At 35.5% G+C, this 19,353-nt stretch overlaps 3 non-coding genes across 6 annotated transcripts; 2 read left to right on the top strand and 1 right to left on the bottom strand.

Annotated features, from left to right (window-relative positions):
• The first annotated feature begins 14,073 nt into the window (after window positions 1–14,073).
• Smp_sma.18s-61.1 lies at window positions 14,074–16,060 on the top strand. 2 transcript variants are annotated; one of them, XR_001974592.1, is made up of 1 exon: window positions 14,074–16,060. It is a non-coding gene; the product is annotated as a ribosomal RNA (ribosomal RNA). The 2 variants fall into 2 exon arrangements; XR_001974593.1 differs by having other exon boundaries at window positions 15,040–16,060.
• On the bottom strand, window positions 14,093–16,815 carry Smp_sma.18s-62.1. Of its 3 annotated transcripts, none has more exons than XR_001974596.1 (1): window positions 14,093–16,062. It is a non-coding gene; the product is annotated as a ribosomal RNA (ribosomal RNA). The 3 variants fall into 3 exon arrangements; XR_001974594.1 differs by having other exon boundaries at window positions 15,123–16,815; XR_001974595.1 differs by lacking the exon at window positions 14,093–16,062 and adding an exon at window positions 16,541–16,703.
• On the top strand, window positions 16,539–16,692 carry Smp_sma.5.8s-69.1. Its single transcript, XR_001974622.1, has one exon. It is a non-coding gene; the product is annotated as a ribosomal RNA (ribosomal RNA).
• Window positions 16,816–19,353: the final 2,538 nt, after the last annotated feature.

The raw sequence follows: 19,353 nt of genomic DNA, 5'->3' as shown, positions 1-19,353 counted from the left end.
TGTCAAATTCATTATCTCTATCTATGAATGTACTTGAAACCAAAAAGTATCGATTTGGATAGTCAATGTCATCAAGAATATTCAACAGTAGTTGACTTGAATCTTAAGATTCAACTTTCCGAATGTAAGCAGTCAGTCAAATTATTTTCATCAGGGAAGAAGAATATAGTTGTAAAATCTCAACGAATGAATTTGTAGTCGATCGAATGTTTCAACTGACAATCTGATCCAAGCTTGTTCATGAAAACGCAATTAAACATCAAAATTATCGAATATGTAGATAAGTACATGGTGCAATGGTGATTGTTTATGTTCAATAATTTTGATGTTTGTTTATATTTTGTTCAAAAATCTTGAACCAGATTGTTAGGCAAAACTTTGGATTGACTTCAAACTAGTCTGCTGAAATTTTACAAATACATTCCTCTTCTTCTTCTTCTTCTCATAAGTCTTACATCAACTCGGTGCCCAGGAACTGTGAAACCATTTGATTGAATAGTCTAATGTATTCGATCAGTGGGTTTGTTTTTCTTTGAATTCCATTTTGTAAGAATGCTAAGACTGATTCAATGTAAAAATTTCTATTTCATCTAGTTACATCGAAGAGGATAACAGTAAGGTTAAATTTCTAGAACTATTTGGAGGGAAGTTATCGTTTGTATCTTTAATTTATAATAAATGGACGTCAGTACTACTGCATGTGTTATTCTTCTATTTGGAAGCCTTCTTCAACCTATTCAGCGTTGCGATGATATCTGTTATTATTACAGATTTGTGATTAGTTAACTATTTCCCTTTTGTATCATCATCATATGAATTAAGGTAGAGTTATGCCTACATCGTACCTTTTTTATTGTTGTTCTGTACAATCAAATACTTATATTATTTTGCTTTATGAGTTTTCAACTTTATATGAATAGACCTAAACTGAGAAAATATCTAATTGCCAGCATTCTCTTCTGTTCAAAATCTGGGTTTTAATTATGTCAATGACCAATAGGCCTTAAGCCTTCTTTAGTTATTTACAGATCACTATATCATCATCCATACGGAGAATATGAACGAATAAGTTTATATTCGGACCAGAAAGTACAGTTAATTCCATGAAAATACACTTAGTACTTGAACCTTTCTTAACACAAGAAATTTATGGTAAACATACGGGAGTGTTAGATTTTTCAGGAACTTTTTCCTATAAGATTTCATTCAACAAAAGCATCAGGTGATTTATAAATGTTCAGGAAATACAAGTATTATTGCTAAAAAAACAGATTTCTAATGTTGAGATTCACTGAACATTCAAAGGTTTAAATATCGAGGACTGATCAGTACAAGTAATGATATAATATGTTATTGGTGGGAATGAATTGCTGTATTAATATCAATAGTACAAAGACAATTTACATTGAATACCACTGGTTGTTGTCAGTATTTGAAGTATATTCCAGATCGTGGATTGTCCATCATTATATACATGTAGATAACCTAGATAAAATGTAGGTAATTTTAATTTCGTCGGCAATTTCCCTTGATAACTGACTCCAAACACAAATAAATTGTTTAGCGCCATTATATTATTTAAACTGCTAACAGTAGTACGACAAATTCGACAAAAGTATTACATTGACGAGTAGTGGATGATATGCTTGCAACTGAGTGATGAATTAGTCTAACTATTTCAGTAATACATGGGGTTAGACGTCATTTGAGTCGCTCTTCTGTAAATTCCGTTTGTGATAAACACTACTCCCAACAGGAATCTAATAATTCTCACATGCGAACTGTCAAGTTTTCATTGTTAGTTTGTCTTCAACATACAATAAATGAAATATCATTCGGTGTATGAACAGTACGTTACTTAAGTTTGGACCAAAGGATTTCTGACTACCAAAGCTTCTAATATCCATGTCAAATAGCTAAGTCAGTTGTAGAAACCCTGTTAAGGAAAACAGTAAATCGAGGTTTTAGAGACAGAGTATGAAGATCAAAAACAAAGGAAGTGTTATTTAATTTATGATATACACTTGTTCATGCTTAAATAACGTTGAGAAAAAGGCGGTACTTTGTCTATTCGTTAAAGTATACTGCGAGAGTTCATCAAACAATTTAAAACATGATAACCTGTAGTTTTGTCTTACATAATCTGTTTTCTTTTTGTGGTTTAGAATTAATAGTTTGTTAACTAGAGGCTTATTTGAAATTTCAGTAGTAAAATGAAAATATAGATAAGCACTTAGAGAATATTTTCAAAAGCTACTTACAGTAGTTTCAGGCTGCGTAGTAACCTCTACCTGTTAGAGTTAAAAACATTTTTGCCAGGATATTGAAAAATTTTAAATTTATAAACCATGAAGTAATAGTTTGAAGACTGATTTCTCACAAGTGATTGAGATGCCTCTTAAAATACTTTCATATTGTATGGTTGATCACAGTTAAACTTTGTAGTTATATAATATACCCTTGTGGGTCAGGGTAATTTTACATTACTTTTCAGGAGAACCAGACACCATCCACACTTTCATATGACAATGCAAACATTACTGTTTAATCTCGTTTAACAGGAGAGACAGACATCGCCCTCAGGCTTAACCCGAGCAGTATAGCCCCTAGACAGGAGAACCAGACACTATACACGCTTCAACGCTACAGTGTGAACAGCACAGCTCAATCCTGTGGCGCAACCACACAGGTACCAAGCACCCTGGTCGACCATTCGCACTATTCATATACACATTCACATCACATGTATAATTAATTAGATAGGTCATTGCGTAAATTAAGCAATTATGCACAGAATGATCAGGTCAAAGTTGACCCATTCCTTTTACACGACAGTCAAACTCATTACTTTTAGCAATGGAGACATGACTTACAATGCTCCAGTGACAATGACTCTTGAGAACACTGAAAAGCAACCACCAGTATGAATGAAGTCGGTTAACCAGCAAACCAACTTTTCACATGAACAGTCTGCGAAACTTGTCAAAGGGATGCCGAACCATCCACAATGTCAATGGCGAACCTCCAGTCTCACATAAGACCTTCAGCTCCACATGGCAATATAGCTTTTACTACATACAACACAAATGTTGGGTAGTAAATGAAATAGCCCAGTCTGAAGCAGCATTAGCGCCTAGGAGTGCTTAAAACCCATTGTCTGGTGTCAGAATAGTAATACAACACCACCAAGATCATTTTTACTGCATTTGCGAAATTTTCATGTTTCCGACATTGCAGATCCTGAGTTAGGGGTAGTACCCCTTTATAACATGTCGAGTAAGGGCAGATGTAAATAGTAAAATTGAAATTTCAATGTACATGTACATGTTATACATGATTGAATAGCAGTTCATTAGATAATTTACGAAAAGGAAACCCCATGGAGAAATATTGATCCATTCAAAAGTTATGAATGAAAATGTGACTCGGAAGATTCCTATAGAAACGTGCGAAAGGCCAAAACTCTATAGTGAAACCAGGTGTTGTACGCAACTATTTTATTTCAATAACTTTCGAATGGCTGTTGTTATTGGATCGAACTTTAGGTGCTTCAACACATTATCAGGAGGAAAATAGTTTCAGTAATAATATCAATTCTTAGAAGTTATCGATGATTATGGTAAATCATCCATATTTTTTCAAGTACACTTACCGCATTGGCACCACTTTGAGTACTAAAATAGTGAATTACACAAAATATAGTACATGACTTTTCATTGATAAGGAAAAGTTTCTAAATAAGCTTGTATATATTATATTTATACTGGTTAGTTAGGCGCAAGTTCTATATATTACTTTCTGATCATTTCATGGAAGTTTTACGTGTTGCTGTTATACGACATCAACTTTCATATTAAATCAATATGTATATGATGTCTTGTGATCCGATGCCTACACATCAGCAATTTGCAGCTCATAAGCTTTAGCGTTTTTAGAGTCAAAGATGTCTGCAGTGATAAGATTGGTCGACTATGGTAGATTTTAATTGCTTGGAATTCCTAACCAATTAAGGATGGCAGTTCTGGTTTTATTTTGATAGTTCATTAATACTGAGTTGAATGTAGATACTGTATGTTCATGACTTAACTGGATTTGTGATAATGGAACAGTGTTAAGTAAATATCTCGTATGGTTAGCAGTAGATTCAGTTTCCAGATTTGAAACTGTTTTTTTGGTGTATGCACTGAAACTCGAAAGCTTTCACTTGACACTTCAAAAAAACCCTTCACGGACTGAGCTCCCAGCCCACGAATTCATTAGATTTTACAAAGAGTATGTGGGTAGTAAGAGGCATTTGTAGTCTAATTTTTGTAAATATTAGGACCTGCAATTGATCAACTTATGAAGATTGGTAATACATTTGAATCTGGGTCTGTGTGTTCACTTCTTTAGTATGCTTAACTGTTATGATATTGTTTGTTTTGAATGATCAAACTGTATCCATCAAAATCAAAACTTCCTTTCTCATATATTAACAGTTAGTAAATAAAATTACTTTGAATGATTTATTTGTTCATTGTTCAGTTGGGCACTTACTTACACTCCAAGTACATTCGGCTGAGTTTTTTAAAGAACATTCCACAATTTCTATATATTATTATTGAGAAATCATTGCTGTGGTCATAAGAGACTTTGCATTCATCTGATAATACAGTAGTGTTTACACTACTTCATTTTACGACTATTATCATAACTGTGGTATGGCAATTCGAACTGATGTACGTACGTACGTACGAAGTTCCACGTTGTGACTGACTGACTAACTGACCATATCTGTATTACTATTCAAAATAATATGTTTAGAATGAGACTGATACAAGCAAACCTAAGGAAACTAAACATTCCATTAAAAAGGATGAATGTACACTTTGTTCTCCATAAAGGTGACTATTAATATTACGGTATTTCTATCACAGAGTCACTTCGGTCATTTTTTTGAGTTTAAGAAAAACAGAGTGTCCTATAAAGATCTCCGGTGGAACAAAGTGATACTGTCAATGTTCGAAAAATACTAAGTTGCCTATCAGGATAAAGTTTGTCGTTAGCCAAATTATCTTTCACACAAGAATCATACATAATTCCTTAGCTAATCATGTTCATGACTTAACTGGATTTGTGATAATGGAACAGTGTTAAGTAAATATCTCGTATGGTTAGCAGTAGATTCAGTTTCCAGATTTGAAACTGTTTTTTTGGTGTATGCACTGAAACTCGAAAGCTTTCACTTGACACTTCAAAAAAACCCTTCACGGACTGAGCTCCCAGCCCACGAATTCATTAGATTTTACAAAGAGTATGTGGGTAGTAAGAGGCATTTGTAGTCTAATTTTTGTGCATATTAGGATCATACATAATTCCTTAGCTAATCAATCTGTAGATATGGGGTATGTTGACTATCATGCAAGTCGAAATGAATATTTGAAAAAGGAATATGGTAGTGTCTCTCTGAAATGTACGGTAATTGAAAGGATGCCAAATTGAGGTAATGCATATTAGTACAACACTATTTTGCTTATTTCCGGTTGATCAACTGAATGTGTGGATATTCTAATGATAAGAACATGAAATTACAATATACTTTTTACTGTTGAGTGGACTTTAATTAACAAAGATCTTTTCAAAAGTATCTAACTTCGAATAAACAGTAAGAAAAAAGAGTAAGTGTGACTTCAATACTTTGTCTAGTTGTTAAGTGTGTCTGAAGAAAAATCTTCGACCTGAATCTCGTGCTTTTTGAGGTTCGACAAAAAACCAAACTTGCAATTATGAAGCAAATGTTGTTCCTTGTAGTGTTCGAATTCTCGTTTTCTAACCGTAGCGTTAGTGAAAACTTATTCACCGCTTGATTGTAGATATTTTAAACTTATATGAGGCCATTTACTATCAGAACAGCCACAGATTAGTCACGGAATATAAAACTGGGTCACAAGAATTTGGGTGAAAATGGAGGTATCAGTTCCCTTAGGACTACCATATTTTGACGAATATACAATATTACGAAATCCTGCTCCAAGGTCTACCTTAGACTTCATCCAACTACCTAACAGTCCAACACATTGAACGTGATGTCAAGTCAGTCTAACATGTGTCCATATTGCAACATTGTTGACGGAATTCAATCAATACTACAGTACTACACAAATATTGCAATATTTATCACTCAGTGACTTGCCAAATTTTTATTGTGTATTCTGTACTAAATAATTCGGTCACTGAACAAATCAATTTTAAAAGCAAATAGGTAAAAAGCAGTGAACTTACATAGCGATAGCTTTATATTAAATGAAAATTAAAATCTTCTATAAGGAGAAGATGAATGTGATATTGAAACATCTAAAATAATGAAAATTTTACGAGAGGTGGACAGTTTTTCTTTTGTGTATTGGATCTTTCACGTTCTCTTACTTGAAGGAATAGCATAATTCTCCTTTCACTTAGTATTATTTGTTTGAATCTTCCCATTGATACTTAGGACTGCAACTGGTCAGTCTTTAATTGGCATATGTGCATACTGTGTGTATTGCCTCGATATTGCCTTGATTCACAAGCATTATAAGCAACGATAGATAGTGGCTAGCAGTGGAATCGAGGACGCATGTTTCGTCCTATTTGGGACTCGTCAGCTGGATGTACCTGCATCTCAGAGTTGATGTTCACTCTGGGACTAGAGAATGAACAGTTCCATTACTAAGTATCAATGGGACGATTCAAACAAACGATACCAAGCGAATTCAATCTTCACCCCTTTGCGCAAGCAAAGTGACTATCAGGACTCAGCAAATGGATGGATAACGCGATGGCGTTTCAAGCGGAAGGTACTGGGTTCGAATCCCTGAGTGAACATCAACTCTGAGATGCAGGCACATTCAGCTGATGAGTCCAAAACGGGACAAAACGCGCATTCTGGATTCCACTACTAGCCACTATCAATCTTTGCTTATAATTCTCCTTTGTAGTAAATATTTGATAATATTTATATGACAAATAAATCATACTCCTTAATAAAAACTACATTATTTTAAGTAGATATTAATGGATTCATAGGATATTTCAAATGTTATGCGATTAAGTACATCGGTGAAATTGGTGCGAATCCAATCAAAAGATTTGAATTCTTCCAGTCTGATGATAATTATTTATTGTATATTCAGTATTCCAAGGCAAGATGAAGGCTAGTACTTCCAATTTCGATGGACTACATTTCAGATGAGAGACTCATTACAAGATTAACAGCTACGTTGCTTGAATATCAAATAAACTACTGTTAATATATAGTGTATATTCAAATAAAAAAGTACAAACATCTTATGAATTACTACCAACATCTGAAATCTGAAAGCATAAAGATAAAATCATAAATAATGCAACATGGAAACTCATTTTACAAGGAATACAATATGCTGATTTGTTTCTATATTTATATATGACTTGTGAATTGAATGAAATAAATTATATCCAGGCAACATCTTCATGCCAGATTATCGCCAACATTTAGTTCCAATAAATGTGCTTTCTTTGAATGACTTATATTTACCAAACTTTACAAATACAATGTACTTGAAATGCTACAATTTTGTCCTTAAATAGATTATAATACTTAAATGGAAATCATTCATCTATATACTTTGAATGAACCATGGAAACATACATGGTGATACATTGAAAAAACCAAAAATAAATTCTTCAATCTTCATTAGTAAATGTTTTGATGTATCCAGCCTCTTTAATGGCTTCATTGGAACAGATTATAGGATGTGCACAAAATATGCACCATTTATAATGATAAATAAAATACTCATGTTCATAATAGTAACTTATGGCATATGAACGATTAAACGTAAACTTGGCAAAAACAGAGTTGAAAGCGTGAGTCAATTGAAGCTAGACCACCATGGAAAACCTGGAAGCACTGGACGGCATTTTCGTCCCATTATGGGACTCCTCAGTAGTGCTTCAATTGACTCACGCTTTCAACTATGAAAATACTGAATCTCCAGTATGATCTACTTAACTACATAGTTTGCCAAAATCGATTACCATTTACTCTTGAGCTGGAAAGTTTTTTATTCTTACGGAGTGTGCTACTGATGTCGACATATATAAGTAGTATGTATCATCAATCAAAAGAGAAATACCTGGTAGAAGAAGATTAAGAAGATTGAAGTAAAATAAACAAGAACAGAGAATGATTGGTGTGGAAACGAAAGAAAAATGAAGTCTGAGACTGTTGATCAACATTTTGCAAATGAAGTATTTACTTTATGATTCTCAGATGTTACTAAGATGTTCTGTATTATCGTGTTCAAATACATTCGATTGTATCCACTTGTATCCACGTTCACTACAAATGATCGAATCATAATGAATGAATTATTGTGACTAGTTTTAAGTTTTCTTTAAAAATATATAATCTTAACTATTTCATATCATTATTAAACAACCTCTTAGGTTACTCCTTGTTAGTTGCAACTAATCTTTCTTAAAGCACTTGATTTGAATACCATTCAAACTGTTGTCATCATTGACACAGAAGCGCGGTTATGTAATTCATTATCACATTTTTGTACGTTTATTTGTATTACTCTTTTGATAATACATTTTGTAATTTCGTGTCATCATTGTACATGTCGTAAATCATCGTTGCAAAGGGCAGAAAGACATTGTTTTATTGAACCAGTCGATTGTTTAACCGAATATATTTTACAAAATAGACTAATTAGTCATGCATATCCTTCATGTAAGTCAGAAAAAGTAGATTGTGGCGCGATTTCGTGGATTGGTTGAAACTAGACATTACCACTGAAGGATGCCAGCTCAATGGTTAAGAGGTTAAGCGTTCACGCGCGAGAGCGATAGTTACTGGTTTCCAATGCAGCGGAGGTAACCGTGGATGTGCACTGCCGAGAAATCCCAAACTGTGACGAAACGACCGTCCAGTGCTTTCAGGTTTTCCATGGCGGCCTAAACTAAATTGACTCATAAATTTAACTATTAAATAACTATAATTTTCACAAAACTCCTGATAAAAATAGAAAGATTATTTATCTTAGGTGCATTTATTACATATAATTGATGTCTACTACTCTACATTCAAAGAACAATCTTTCATATTATGTAATATTTATCAATGTCTAAATATAAAGCCCTAGAAAAGTTGATGAAAACATGTATCTGTTCAAACACATACTTTCATTTAGTTAATTTTATAATAGAAGAATATGTCACTATGTTGTACCGTTTTGAGAACACATATGAAATTCTAGTGTGAGACTCCTCAGCAGTGCGCATTCACGATCCCTTCCTGCAAAATTCCAACCCACGACCTATCGGTCTCTCGCGTGAACGCTTAATCTCTAGACCAATGCTTCTAGGTTCCCCATGGTGGTCTAGCTACAATTGACTCGCGAACACAAATATTAAGTTATAATAGTATCCACAAAAACCCTTTTCTGACAATACTATTTTTCAAAAGAGGGGTTTTGTGGAGATTTAGTATTTTTCATAGTTGAAAGCGTTAATCTATCGGTTAAGTGCTCTGGCGCGAAACTGGTAGGTCCTAGGTTCGATGTCGTGGATGCGGACTGCTGAGAAGTTCCACAATAGGACGTTCAGTGCTTCCAGGTTTTCCCTGGCGGTCTAGCTTCAACTGACTCACGTTTCCAACTATGAAAATATTATTTTTGTTGAAACATTGTTATTTGTTTCTGCATTGAATATGGAATTCCTTTTGATGAAATCATTTTTTGACAAATTTTTTAACTACCGACAGAATTTTTAAAAAAAATTGTCTTTAATTTTCGCCTGTCAATGATGGAATCAACTTGATTTTAGTGATAGACGACATGTATCATCATTCGTACTATTTATAATTTAATCTCTAAAGAAGAAATGCTCAATCTTTGACAATACATTATGCGTGAGAAAAAACACTCAAAGATGTAGGGAATGAAGATTTGGTGAAGAGAACCAACTTGTTGTATGACGTATAATTGCAGATTGCCGTTATTACTCTAATTCTGTTGCTATTTTGAATGCTGCCAGATTGCTTTCCTGTTTTCTTCATTGCGATCTTTTGCTGCCAGGCATTCCATTTTCAACTGGGCCTAGATACTACTTATATTTGTCAACATCAGTAGCATTCACTACAACAATACTCGTAACTAAGTTTTTGAGTTGTTGTATCATTTGATAAGGATTTTTGTGAAAATCGTCAGTTTTTCAGCAGAATGGGTGGAATTATGAATAGAGCTTACATGTACGCTGTAATGAAGAATACATTCGTTGGTTGTATTACTTGACACTCAATGTAGATGTGTCAATGCTAATTAGTTTTGAAATGTTGTTGGATCCAAATAGTGGACGTTTCTTGTGCAACATATTTCATCACATCGATGGTCAAAAGATTTTTGGCATATCTGAACATGTGAGACATTTATCTTGACTGTTGTTCTTTTAGTCATGATTAACTATTTCAGTGTTAAAATGGAAAATATTTAACTTTGTCCAAGAAACCTTCAATCTTGTGAAGATGAATTGGTGAAGGAATAGTAAGTATACGTTTGTCTAATAAAACACAATGTAATGTAGCTAATGAAGTCCTTCACAACATTATGATGAAAACGTTTTCATACATTATTCATAAGTGTTTTTTGTTAAGAGTATTTTTAAATGGTAGCTCTGAAAACGAGTAAGCACTTCTTAGTAATTAACTCATCTCCGGATTATTGAAAAAAAATCCGTAAAGCATCTCGATTATTGATGATCGCTTCTTTTATATTTTTATTTAAACACATAAATATCGGTACACAGAGGCACCGGATATGTATGCTCCACACAAATCAAGTGTGATTTGTGTGAGAGCTGTGATACTACCCAGGTGCCCAAACTGAAGAAGGTGGTTTTCTTAGTTGGCCACACCTCGAGCATCTCACCCAAAGATCCGATCCACAAGGAGTGTAGCATCGTGAGGAGATGTAGTCCCATGGCAGCCAGTGACCAACAAGTGATACTCCAAGTCATACTCCATTTGTTCACTCAGGATACTGGTGCCCATGTGCACCATTGGTTTGGAATCAGGATTTTCCAACCCCTCTAGGTGGACTTTCCGTTTCCAGCAACCCGGTTAAAACACCGTACATTGGATTTTCGTCCTCTCAATTTCGTAAACAACACTTTCGCCACGAGAAGGCAGTGGGTAAGACTTTTCTGGCAGAGGTCATATCCGCGTGGACATGTGAGAGCATTTGGAGAGAGAGAGAGCGGACTCTCCTCACTTTCGGCCGTATCAGGACATTTGGGGGCTGATCGTCCACGAAATAGATTCATTTAATTCTAAATGATCTACCTAAAATACCCAATGCTAAATCTATCAATCATACTAAAATCATATTTTCATGTTCATCTGTATATGTAACTCTATTTTCTCAACAAAATACAAATACTACATGTATATTGCCATCGAGATATCAGAAATATGACATCCAATGTAACCATGTTTCTGTGGCTTGTTTAGTTTTGGAAAAAGTCAAATAAGGACGAAAATACAATAATCAAAATTTTATCATTAAAGTGACAGTAGAATAACGAATTATGTTGAAATAGCCTTTAGTTTTCCGAAACATTCAAATTTATAATTTCAATAGTCAATCAAGCTTTCTTTAGAAGAATAAGAAGTTAGATTTACTTGGTGTTGTATACTTAAATCTTCTCATTGTTATTTAGGACTGCAATTGATCAGTCTTTAATTGGCATATGTGCATACTGTGCGTATTGCCTCAATATTGCCTTAATTCATAAACATTATAAGCAAATATGGATAGTGGCTAGCAGTGGAATCCAAGACGCGCGTTTTGTTCTATTTGGGACTCGTCAGCTGAATGTACCCGCATCTCAGAGTTGAAGTTCACTCTGGGACTCGAACACAATACCAATGTAATCTGAAAACCTCAAAAGAATTCATACAATCAAGTTCAGTATAATGATGCAATGGAGAAATGTTAGACGAACCATATTATCAGATTCATGGGATTTCATTTAAGAAAGTAAAAACGTAGATGATGACTGTACATTCAAAAAACTTATTAAAACTTCATTATTCAATATTCAAGTATTTTGATATGTACATTCAATCAGTTTTGATAAGTACTAGATGCATTTAAGATAAGACTTTCGAAATACAAAAATCAAGTACAGGAACCAGTGACTACAAAATCAGCATAACAAATAAGATTAAACTCATCTTTTTGTATAACTCACACAATCTATCATTCCGAATATACATTTTTGATGTCAGTATGTATCAAATTTGCTATCGGCTATTGATAGCAACTGTTGAGTCTACTGATACTTGTTTATCGTTTCAACATTGCTTTAATTTTGTTTGTACAAATCAAACTGCTTCCGAGCTAGTTTATCCGTCTGCTTAGACTAATTATTAAATGGAAAGTGTGATAATCTAATGTTAGTATTCAGTTACTATCAATTATTCTGAGTAAAACCGGTTGTATAAACGATCGAGTTTCAGTCTATTGATCATATAGAACTAAGAACTTTAAAAGTACGCAATTAGCATGTATTTAAAAGTAGGGATTACCAGTGGTTCAAATACATTTATTATAAAACGGGTTTTGACATTCATGTATTGACATTCAGCTATACATATATACCATCAACAATGTGTGAATTTACTGAAAATGGAAATTGAGTCGGCTCATAAAGAGCCTCAACCAATAAGTGATTAATTAGAATTTGTGTGAAGTTATGTTACTAAAACAACGAGATCCCGATTGGCGGATTAACACACTGCTACTATGTTTAGCAGTATTCTAGAACTTTTGGTAAAACTCAAGGTCTCTTAAATTACTATAAAATCCCTGTATTTTCTGTACATAAATGAACCTTGTAGTAAAGTGCTTCCCATACACTTTGTGCCTTTTCTCTGGTCTTCAAATCGCGGAGTAGTTCTAGCTCGGGGATACGGAACTAGCTTAGGGAAGCAAATATAACGTTCACACTCGCCTAGACGTAACAGTGGCGACGGGGATTTTGGTACGCAAAAGAAAAAAATACAATAATTGTCGTCGGAGATTCTGGCAAAAAGAAATACAGCAATCGAGACGTGATTTGGGAATTAAACAAGCTGTAATAATTGCGGGCGAATTTTTGGAGTTATTATTATTATCAGTAAAAAATGACGATTTCTGTAGAACAGGCGCTGATAATATTAGAGCACCGGCAACAGCAGATGCTAGCCTTCCAGCAGCAACTATTTGAAACAGTTTTGGACAAGTTTTTCACTAAATAAAATATTTCAGGAACTAAAGGATTTATCCCATTTCTTATGTCAGTTTACCAGATATGGGTTCACGTAATGACGTACATAATTTTGATGAAAATTCTTATGAAGATGAGAAAAATAAGTCGGTCGAATCAAATGGTGGTCAAAAAGCTAATGCAATTTTATTAGATGCTGATTCCCCCAGCTGTCAAATATCCTCTAGTGAAAATCTTAATGAATTTGATGGAAATGTTTCAGAAGAGCCAAGTTCTGATGACCTAAAGTCAAGTGTCGCTCTTTATCATTCAGTCATCCTCAGTGGATTCTCTATTCAATGCGAGAAATACGTTCTAATTAATGGCGGAGAAGATTTGTAGCTCAGGTGGGTGATTTTGATGTTGGTTTGTTCTCTGAGCTGGATGGTTTAGTCGTGGAGCTTTCATCGTCCTTCTGAACGACATCATCAGCACAAACTTCGGGTAGAAGTGAAGTGTTTGAATTTCTCCACATGTAATTCACAGCTTGTCCTCTACACCTCGATGTTGATTGGTTCTTATTGACCTTAAATCTGTCATTGTTTATTTCTTTGTTTTGGTTGTATCTCCTATTGGTTTGATTTTTGTTCCTATCTTCCTGCATAATTTTCTTAATTGGTTGATAGATTGGATTAATTTCAATATGTTTGTTTATTGCTGATTGATCTGAGTGCCAAGCTTCTAAAAATTCTCTGGTAGTTTTGGAATTGCCTCTGTCCAAAATCTGCACATTTTCTTAGTCAAATGTTTGTCCGTAGTTGTCCACGTGTATTGATATGAGTGAAGAAATGTCGTGGCGTTTGACTGCTAGTTGGTGTTCATGTAGACGAAGATGCAGGGGGCGTCCGCTTTGTCCAATATAGTGTTTGTTGCAGTTGGTACAATTTATCTTGTAGATGATGTTTGTTTTGTCCTCTTTTGCCATTTCATCTTTCGGTTTGCATAGAATTGAGTGGAGGGACTTCGTTAGTTTGTGGGCTACACCTATTCCGAAGGTTTTCAGCAGCCTTGTTGTCGTTTCCGATATGCCCTTTATGTATGGTAGGGTGATTCTTTTGTTGATTTTCATACCTGATTTCGTTTCTCATGGTGTGTGCGACTGGTATTTTTTGATGAAACTGATTGGATAGCCGTTCTTTTGAAGAATGGTTTTCAGGTGTTTTTCTTCATTTTTTTGTGCTGTGATTGTATTTCAGTGTGTTCTCGCCCTCTTGAACAAAGTTCGTACACAGTTGATATTGTGAGTTCTTGGGTTGTTGCTATTGTAGTTGAGAATTTGATCAGTGTGGGTCGGCTTCCTGTGCACTTGAGTCTCTAGTTTTCCTGTGTCAGTTCTGGTGATTAATACATCTAAGAATGGTAACTTGTTGTCCGACTCTTGTTCCTTTGTGAACTTGATGTTATTGAAGACATTGTTAATCTGCTTGTAGGTGTTTTCTAGTTCCTCTTTTTTGACGATGACGAATGTGTCGTCTACATAACGAATCCAAATTTTTGGTTTGATCACTGGTAGAATTGTGGTTTCTAGTCGTTGCATTACTGCATCCTCGATGAGTCCTAATATTGGTGATCCCATTGGTGTCCCTTTCGTTTGTTTGTTGATTTTGTTATTGAATTGGAAATATGTTGTTAGACATAGATCGATGAGTTCAAGTAGGCTTTGACTTTGAACATCCAGCTCAGAGAACAAACCAACATCAAAATCACCTACCTGAGCTACAAATCTTCTCCACAATCTCAAAATCATAGGAGCGTAGTACGCTTCTCGTTTTTCGAAAATGGGAGAATTTCTCCAAAAGTCAAGCTTCCACTCGAGAACAACTATATTTTCTCCACGAGTGCATTCGCCAGCATGTTCTGCCAACAAGTGTAAGATACAGACCTCCAATCAACTGCCCATTAGAATGGAAAATAGCTGAGCAAAGTGGAAGAAAAATGGTTCATCTAATGATAATGGACACACATTACAGGATCCGCAAATACCCACATGTCATAGAAGACCAAAAGAGGAAGCTACAACAGACATTCACACCATAACACTTCGAAACCTTGACAATAGCCATCGAAACATTATGCAAAAGACACAGAGAAAAAAAGAAACGTCCTTAAAAAGAAAATAATCAAAATCTCAAAACCGACCATTGATCGTAAGGCAATGTGGTGTTTAGGGTGGCTTCAGACATTACTGCTCTGTCCCAAGTTCAGCAATGAGTACGGCTTCCCATTCTGGCCCAAAGAGGGTGAAAGGCCCGTGGGGGCAGAGATCAAGTGTGACAGTTTTGCTCTGAGCTACCCTTGGAGTCGGGTTGTTTGTGAATGCACTCCAATGGGTGGTAAACTCCATCCAAGGCTAAATACTTACACGAGTCGCACGAAATTGAGCAATAACAGGTTTGTGACGCCCTTAGATGTCCGGGGCCACACGTGCGCTATATTAACGGTGCCAGCGATTATGGAAACCTGGCCCGAAAGTGTTGGGCAAACTGTTTCATCACCGTCGTGACTGGGATCGGGGCTTGCAATTAATCCCCGTGAACGAGGATTTCCTGGTTAATGCAAGTGATAAGCTTGCGCTGATTACGTCCCTGCCCTTTGTACACACCGCCAGTCACTACTACCGATTGAATGGTTTAGTGAGGTCGTTGGATTGGCGTCGTTGTAGTGTCTTTGCCGCTCGACTGATGCTGAGAAGATGACCTAATTTGACTATTTAGAGGAAGTAAAAGTCGTAACAAGGTTTCCGTAGGTGAACCTGCGGAAGGATCATTAACATGATTCAAAAATATATAATTACGCATGCACCTGGCTTCGTGCTGGACTGCATGTACCCTGGCTTAGTGGAAATTCACCCCAGGCTTCAGTGGTTATTATTTTCTTGACCGGGGTACCTAGCCTGTCATATGCCCTGATGGTGTTCTCGTGACTTTCGGGTTGCCTGATCTGCCAAGGGCGATGGGACAGTGCATGACAGTATTGTTGTGTGCTAGGTTCAAAGAGAATTTTTTGCTATGTGCGTGCAAGTCCGCCCCGTTATTGTTCCTATTTCAAACCTTTTACACTGTTGAAGCGATCCGGATTGGCTTGCCATTCACGGGTTTGCTGCCTGGCATGCACCTGGCTTCGTGCTGGACTGCATGTACGCTGGCTTAGCGGTAAACATCCTGGGCTGCAGCGTTAACCATTAGTTCTATGCATTTGGGTAACCGATGTATGGGATTATTGGCGTACTACTTTGAGCGGTGGATCACTCGGCTCGTGTGTCGATGAAGAGTGCAGCCAACTGTGTGAATTAATGTGAACTGCATACTGCTTTGAACATCGACATCTTGAACGCATATTGCGGCTACGGGATATCCTGTGGCCACGCCTGTCCGAGGGTCGGCTTTTCATCTATCACGGCACACATTAAGTCGTGGATTGGGCGAGTGCTTGCCGGCGTTTAAACCCGTATATCAATGCGGGTTGCTGGTCAAAGGCTCCGTCCTAATAATCCGGCCACAGCCTAGTCTGGTCTAGATGACTTGATTGAGATGCTGCGGTGGGTTGTGCTCGAGTCGTGGCTTAATGACATTATACACGCTCTGGAGAATTCGCACCTATCGTATGTGTTGTATCCCCCGGTGAATTACGAATGGTAACTTTTAGGTCTATTTATGGATCAATGTAATATGCCTATTTCCTATTGTACAATTATTATGTAACTGAACTATTTATATTCGTATTTCTCTTATCATTAGCTTTATTTTGACCTTTGACTTATTATCATACGATTATTGAGTTATAAACAGTTTATTGATTACTTTGGTTGTATAAAAACTCAGTGTGTTTGTAAATAATGATTCATATTGCCGAGTCTGTTATTTGTGTTCTGTACTCAACTGCCTAGGCTAGGCAAATAGGAAGGACCGAATAGCACCCAAGACTGGTCGTACGTATTTTATGTATCATTGGACGTTTATATATTAAGAGGGCACACGCAAGCAATCGATATATCAAACAGGCACCCATACGTTATAACAGAAATAAATCAAGTATCGTCTTTAATATATAAATGATATCGTGAGTCAACTGAAGCTAGACCACCATGGAAAACCTGGAAGCACTGTTGTTAGATATCAATTCACTGAAGACATTGGTGAAACGGTTGCTTAACTTCGTGGATTGCTTGAAGTCAGACATTAACAGCGTTGAATGTCAACCGACTCAGTGGTCTATCGGTTAAGTGATCGCGCGTGAAACTGGTATGTCCTTTGATCAAATCTCGAGCACACTTCTGGGGGGTCCCACAATAGGACGAAACGGCCGTCCAGTGGTTCATGGTTTTACTTGGTGGTCTTGCTTCATTTGACTCACGATTTCGACCATATATAAAAATTACTAAAAATCTCAATTTGTCTATATAACATCAAAGTCGATTCCATTTTATCCGAAAAAGAGATTTTAGTTTGACATAAATATACTACTTAAAAATGTTTTAAGTATACTTTATATTCTTATATTTCGTGAATTAGTAAATATTAATTAAATGATATGGTCGAATCCATTTGAATACATTTACAATTGGCCAAGCAGATATAGTGACTCTTCATTTCAAAGAATTTCATCATAGATTTGAACAACCATCAATTACAATGTTTTTCACTGTTGATGCTTTGTATCTTCTCTGTATTACATTAGATATATTTGTATGTCAATGAACAAGAATCCTGATGGACAGTTTATGCTTCTTCTTGTGGGGCACCTAGAGTTAGCAAGTAATTATCAGGAAATGGAAGTAGAATTCTTGCTGACCGAAGATGATAATGTAGTAATAAACAAGAATGTTCAAAACAGTTATCCCGAATATCCAGTTCCCACAGAACAAGTAAGTTCAATCCAGATTGCTAATATAACTCAATGGAGCGTTAAGACTATATCCTGAATTTCTAAAGGACGCAGCTTAATATCAATACTCCTGAGAATATGATTTAATTTGTCGTCTTAAGTTATCTGTCAAACAAGTAAGATTTGACCATGTTTACGTGAAACAAATTGCACAGTATATTGTGTATAATATTGGTTATCTGTTTTAAAATATAAACATTCTCACGATCATCGATCTAATTTCCAACTGCCCTAGGTGGACTTTCCATGTCCACCAATCCGGTTAGAGCGACGGACAGTCGCTTTTCGTCCTTTCAACTTCGTAAACAACGGCAATGCCACGAGAAGGCAGTTAGTAGGGTTTTCCTGGTAGAGGCTATACAGGCGTGGACATATGAGAGCGTTTCGAGAGAGAGCCTACTCTCCCTACTCTTGTCCGTACTAGGGCATTTGGGGGCCGGTAATGTATAAGTTAATTAGTATCATTTGTTTGGTGCATTGAGGCAACACTGAACATTTAGTGTCAACCTTTTACAATGTTTGCCCATTCTAGAAGTCATTTATATATATATATACATATATATATATATATATATATATATATATATATATATATATATATAGATGTGCGCCTTCGGTGACGTACGTCTACAAAATAAATTAACAAAGAAAAAACTACCATAGTCTCATTTTAATAAGGAATAGACAATTTTCTATCTCTATTCATTGCTAATTAGGAGTTTGTGGTTAACTGTCAACACAGTACTAACATAGATTGTGTTGTGCTGATTGACAACATTGCGAATATTTTAACAAGACACAGCTTTTAATTTAAAAATTAATCACCATAGCACCTATTGTTTTAGTATTTTACAAATTCTGTTGTATATTAAGTTTTATTATTATAAACCCTTGGAACCATGCCAATAATTGGATACAATTTCTTTTCACTGTTGTCAATTAAAACATACTATAAATTACAATCAGAGAACTTTTCTTAGTGTTATTCATTCAAAAAGGAAACATATTACATATCATTCCATTAAATATTTACTGATACTACTATTTTTGGTATCTAACTGACAGTATTATTGATATCGAAAAGAACATCACTACACTAAATATATGAATGATATCGGTTTGCAAAGTTTTGCTCTTTAATCTGTTTTTTTATTAGAA

The sequence above is a fragment of the Schistosoma mansoni genome, assembly GCF_000237925.1.
Source record: "Schistosoma mansoni, WGS project CABG00000000 data, supercontig 0368, strain Puerto Rico, whole genome shotgun sequence".
Lineage (NCBI taxonomy): Eukaryota > Metazoa > Platyhelminthes > Trematoda > Strigeidida > Schistosomatidae > Schistosoma > Schistosoma mansoni.
Note: the sequence above shows the minus strand (reverse complement) of the source record. Positions and strands in the feature narration are given on the sequence as shown.